Source organism: Dasypus novemcinctus, chromosome 29 (assembly GCF_030445035.2).
Source record: "Dasypus novemcinctus isolate mDasNov1 chromosome 29, mDasNov1.1.hap2, whole genome shotgun sequence".
Taxonomy (NCBI): domain Eukaryota; kingdom Metazoa; phylum Chordata; class Mammalia; order Cingulata; family Dasypodidae; genus Dasypus; species Dasypus novemcinctus.
In genome coordinates, this window is record NC_080701.1 from 18098038 (window position 1) to 18104322 (window position 6285).

Genomic DNA, 6285 nt, shown 5'->3' on the forward strand with positions numbered 1-6285 from the left:
TAAGAACACATGTCTGGCTTAAAACTTCGCTTCTATGACATAATGAATGCCGGCTGAGCAGAAAGTCTCTCTTGAGACCAGGGAAAGCAACACTTAATTTTGCAGGCATCATTTTCTCTACCTGCAAAGAGGAGCGATTAGACAACAGCATGCCCTGGCTCCCTGTGATTCCCAGGAAGAGGGCTATTTTCTAGATATGCAAAATATCTTCTCCTGGGAGTATTTGCCGTTCTTCCGAAAATAAATAAATAAATCCAAACCTTGACTGAATTCCTAGCTGAGCCACAGGCTGTCATAGCTCATTTATAAAAATAAACTAAAGGAGGCAGGGAAATTATTTTTAGTTGTAAGAAGATCCATCGATTGTGCTACAGAGGATGTGAAGGTCACAAAGCAGGTATTTTCAGAGCCAGTGGTTTCCCCCCTTCTTCTCACTAATCCTCACTGTTGTCTTAGCACAGTTATCCACAAGTTCAGCGCCTTGGCTCTGGTGACCCGTATTGCTAAGCAGTAGCAAGAGGCCCCCCGGGGGCTCTAACTAACTGCATCCTTTCGTTCCCGAGAAATGTTTCTTCCTAGGTAAGGAACTAAGCATCGCCATCTGGGCTTCTCTGCGATCCTAAAAGCCCTCTACATGTGAGTTGATGGTCTCATTTTAAAGTCCCTGGTGCACAGTTGGAGCACAAATCACTGTGAACACGTTCTTCCAAACTCAGCCCTTGGCTCTTGGAAAATATGTCCACGTGTGGCGGCTTTTCTGGAAGACTGCCTTATGGGAGGAAAAAAAACACTGAAAAGTGAATTTTAATTTCGTGTGTGTTTTCTGTTGTGATTTTGAAACTCGGGGCTTGGATCCACCCAGGCCAAAAAAAAAAAAAATCCAGTGCCGGCATCTGCCAGCCTCTCCCTGCTGTCATCAATGTCTCTACTAAACTCCGCCCACACCTGGCTTAGAAGCCATTTTAACCTCGCCTTGTGCCCAAAGTCTTCCTGGCTACTCTTGCCTTCATTGAAGGTGTGGAACAGTCATGTGTATAGAAGCACAATGCAAATGTTAGTTGCCTTTGCCAGTTTTTATCTTTTCTAAACAACTGCCACATAAAATGTTTGTCACAGAGTTCATTTGTATATGTTTATTGATTAATGGGTGCTATTTTCGTCTTCCTAAGATTGTTCTTGATTCATGGGTTTTCATGTACGGTGCTCAGTGATTCATCCATGGTGATCTTATCTCCCCGACTAGACACTAGACTATAAATGTTTTGAGATGAGGGCAGGGGCCAGATAAAACCTGGTCCCTTAAGGAATGTCTAGGGACAGTCTGCATTATAGATGTTTTCTAAAACTTTGATTGATGTTAGAGTGCAGGTCTTGGGGACATATGATATCCTGTTGGTGTGCCATGTGCCACCCTGAGCCATGAGCGTTGGGGTTTTCCTACATCAGCAGACCTTGACCGGAGACTCTTTAAGGATGGATTGTTGATTATTGTAATTACTCTTCATCATAACGTTAGCCAAGAAGCAGAGGCACTCAGGAGGCAGTTTACTTCCTTCTTTTCTTACTGGTGGCATCATGGATAGTGAACGTTGAATATATTAGAGCAGAAGTAGGTCAGGAGGTGAGTTGAGAAACAGAGTATGTTAGACATGGGCTGTCGGCTTTCCAAAGTGGTACCAAAAGATTGGGAACTCTTTGATTTTGGTATAATGATACTGAGGTATAAAATGGAGTGCCCAGGGGAGTGGATGTGGCTCAAGTAGTTGGGCATCTGCCTCCCACAAGGGAGGTCCCAGGTTCAACAACTGGTGCCTCCTAAAAAAGATGAATAGATGTAATGAGCAAATGCAACAAGCTGATGCAACGAGCAGTGAAAATGAGCAGACACAGCAAGTAGACAAATGGGGGGGTAATCTTGCGGGGGGGAGGGATACAGTACCCATTGGAGCCAGCAGTGATATGGAGTGGGTTCATGAGAAGATACTGATTGAAGTGTCTCTACCAGATGCTACTGGCGAGGAATGATGGAGAGTCGGATCCACATGTAAGAGTTCAGAGTCTGACCATTTATTTCTCATCTCACATGAAGAAGGGGAGCAAACAGGAAGAGATAGACATTCTTCAAGGGCTTCATTGAGGAACTTACCCATGTGCCAATAAAATTCTGACCCTAGGACCTGTTTGATTTGCATAGCTATAGTAAGCTAATTTTGTGCCTTCTATTTATCAGGTATACAACATCACCTTGTTCTCACAAAAGCCTGCATATCTTGTATGTCCTGTATATCCTTACAGAATATAAAGTTAAATTTTTTTAAGATTTAATTTTCCTCCCATATATTGCAGATTGATTTAACCAAATGGGGTTATCATTAGGTTTTTAAAAATTGTCTTTTTCTATAAAGATAAGTAGAGCACACAAAACATTACATTAAAAAACACAAGAGGTCTCCATATACCCCCCCCCCCCGTTTTGGTTTTGATAGTAGTAATCTACAATTGGAGGAAGATGAGGTCTATGTATCTTACTCCACAACCCATGCTGCTATATATACAAATATATTTTGGACCAAATCTTGCTACATATATAAATATTTATTAGCAAGAAAGTATGCAGTTGGTCATTTAATACAGTCAGTAAAAAATAACAATTATAAACTAAAACCTCTATTTCTCACACATTCACATATACAGATGCACCCATACACATACTACCACCTCCACCACTACCTTGCTAAACTATTTTAGAAACCAGAAACCATTTTATAGATGAGATGAACTGTTAGGCTCAGGGAGGTTAAGCAACTTGTGTCTACATTTACCACCAAAATTAGGGAGAGGAGAGAATTGGTCCTATGGCTTTGGACTCAAATGCATCCTTCACCTTGAGGCTTATTCTAGCTATAGTATTAGAATGTGATCACCCCGTTTATCTTACTAAGGAGATGTAATCCTTAGTTCCAAGAAGGATAGTCCAAGAACCTGTACAATATATCCCTACTGTGCTGCCTTGGGGCACATAGAAGGTTTGGTGTGTTGGTGAGAGTCTGTTTGCTTGGTAGACCAATGAGATACAGTTTCCAGGGCAAGAGCATGGAGGTGATTTGGCAGCAGTCATAACCTCAACCTACTGATGAATCCCTGCTGCAGGGGGAAACTAGGCACGGAAGCTGGCATGACCAGACTGGAGTAAATGAGGAAAAGCAAAATGAGGTGGGAGAATGAAATCATAGCATTGCATTGAACAGTAGAGGCATACTCTGATTTCCTTGATGCAGTAGAGGTGATTTAATGTGCTAGAGTTTGAGATACTATCCTTTTTTTTTTTTTCTAAATTCTATCTTCAGGCTTAAATTTTGAATAGGGAGGACAAAAAAATAATCATTCCGAATTTCATGGGAAGCGGATGTGGCTGAACTGATAGAGCGTCTGACTACCATATGGAGGGTCCAGGGTTTGATCTCAGGGCCTCCTGACCCGTGTGGTGAGCTGGCCCACGTGCAATGCTGCCACATGCAAGGAGTGCCGTGCCACGCACGTGCAAGGAGTGTGCTCCGCAAGGAGAGCCACCCCGTATAAAAAAGTGCAGCCCGCCCAGGAGTGGTGCTGCACACACAGAGAGCTGGTGCAGAAAGATGATACAACAAAAAAGAAACGCAGTTTCCCAGTGCTGCCAGATAATGCAAGCGGATGCAAAAGAATACACAGTGAATAGACACAGAGAGCAGACAATGGCGGGGGGGAGAAATAAATAAAAAAGAAATCTTTAAAAATTAAAAAAAAAAAAAAGAATTTCATGATCCAGCTCAAACCAACCCACTCCACCTAGAGAGGCAGACAGTGTATAATGTGCTGTTCTCCTAAACACAGTCATGGCCTTTCTCTATTAACAGGGCAGAGTTGGGACCACTGGTGGAAAAATAAGTTACTTGAAAAATGGCAAAATTTTATTCAAAGATTTCCAATGTTAGTCAAGAGTCTTTTTGGCCACACTGCATGGAAAGTGATACCCTTTTTGTTACAAGGACAAAAAGTGTGCCTCAGGAAAGTGCTTGCTATTGAGGAGATACTTCAAAAAACAGTTACTAAATGAATAAATACTTCAGTTTTACCATGGTCCTTTAAAATGATTGTTGTGTTAGGCATAAAAAGCAGAGAAGGATTTAATAGCATTTGGTGTAATATATGACTTTGGTGGGTTTAGCTTTGTGGTGTTTTCAGGAGATAGTGTATGAATTTCGATGGTAATCTAGCGAATATTTTGTTCTAGTTCAGAAGGGGGCTGTATTAGTCAGCCAAAGGGGTGCTGATGCAAAATACCAGAAATTGGTTGGTTTTTATAAAGGCTATTTATTTGGGGTAGGAGCTTACAGATACCAGGTCATAAAGCATAAGTTACTTCCCTCACCCAAGTCTATTTTCACGTGTTGGAGCAAGATGGCTGCCGACATCTGCGAGGCTTCCTGGGTTCCTTTCTTCCTGGGACTTGCTTCTCTCTGGGTTCAAGGTTCCTCTCTTCCTGGGGCTTGCTTCTCTTTCCTCTGTGAGCTTACTTCCTGGGGCTCCAGTTTAAGGCTTCAGCATCAAACTCCAACATCAAAAACCCTCAGCTCTGTCCTTTGCCATGCCTTTTGTCTGTGAGTCCCCACCCACCACCAAGGGGTGGGGACTCAACACCCTAATGCTGGGGCCCAATCAAAGTCCTAATCATAGCTCAATCATGCCCAGGTACAGAACAGATTACAAACATAATCCAATATCTATTTTTGGAATCCATAACCATATCAAACAGCTACAGGAGCACTGCATTATTTCTGCTTTATCTTTGCATGCTGATAGTAATAGCTTCAGAGTAGAATGAATTCTCTTTTTAACAAATTGTAGTTACAAGTATGAGTGTTTTTATTCTATGAACTGGTCCTTTCCTTTATTATGTGCCTGTGGTCTCATCGTTGCCATAAAGTAAGGGCACCTTTTTATTTGCCTACAGAAAAAAAGATTTCCCAGCTCTCGGCTTTCCATGTCTGAATGTTTATCCCCCAAACAGATCTGACTTTGTGATCACCATAGAAAGAAGCATCCTCTATACCGGTTCACCTTTCTGTATTCCCGAAGCATGGATGAGTTTCAGGACTTGGCTTTTTATACCTGGTCTATACCCTTTCCACATTCTACTAGGTCTTCCTAGAGAACTGTGTGATATGGGGGACTTGGCTAATTTCAGTTTGGAAGCACATTTGAGCAATTTGAGCTTATTGCAAATATTTGGAGAGTGTTTACCTCCTAGACAGCAATCAGTCTATTGCACTAGTTTGTTGCTGTTGTTGTTAGGTCTTTATGGCAGGGCCTGATTGATTTTCTTTTCTTTTTTTTTTTTTTAAGATTTATTTATCTCCTTCCGTCCAGTTGTCTGCTCTTTGTGTCCATTTGCTGTGTGTTCTTCTGTGACCACTTCTATCATTATCAGCCGCACCAGGAATCTTCCTTTTTGTTGCGTCATGTTGTTGTGTCAGCTCTCCATGTGTGTGGAACCATTCTTGGGCAGGCTGCACTTTCTTTCGCGCTGGGCAGCTCTCCTTATGGGGCACACTCCTTGTGCATGGAGCTCCCCTATGAGGGGGACATCCTGTGTGGCACAGCACTCATTGCGCGCATCAGCACTGCACGTGGGCCAGCTCCACACGGGTCAAGGAGGCCCAGGGTTTGAACCGCGGACCTCCCATGTGGTAGATGGATGCCGTATCCATTGGGCCAAGTCCGCTTCCCTTGATTTTCTTTTATTCTTTCAAGTATTGTATAGAATGAATGTGTGTATATGTGCATGGTGTAAGTGTGCATGCATATTCATTATTGCATATGCTCCCTTCACACATATACAGTAGTACATTTCCCAAACCCATTCATCTTCTGAAAGCACATTGGAGGAGGAGGATGTCTTGTCTTCAGTAAGCCTAGCCTTAGGAAGATCAGTGGCAAAAGAAATTAGATAATATGTGACTGCAGAATAGAAATTTCTGACATGGTCCACTCTGAACCCAGAACTTTCTGACAGCTAATTCTCTCTTCTTTCCACTCTAAACCATACTCCTCCCGAAGACGGTATCACAATTCCAAGGGCCCCATAATTACCAACCTCATGAAAATTATGCTTGGTTAAAGAAAAGAATAAAGATTTTTTATTTAGTTATTTTAATATGAAGGCAAAAAGGATCTGGATGGAGCAGCTCTCATTTCTTTTTACTTTTCTTAAAAAAAATATATTTGCTGAGTACTATTTATTTAATA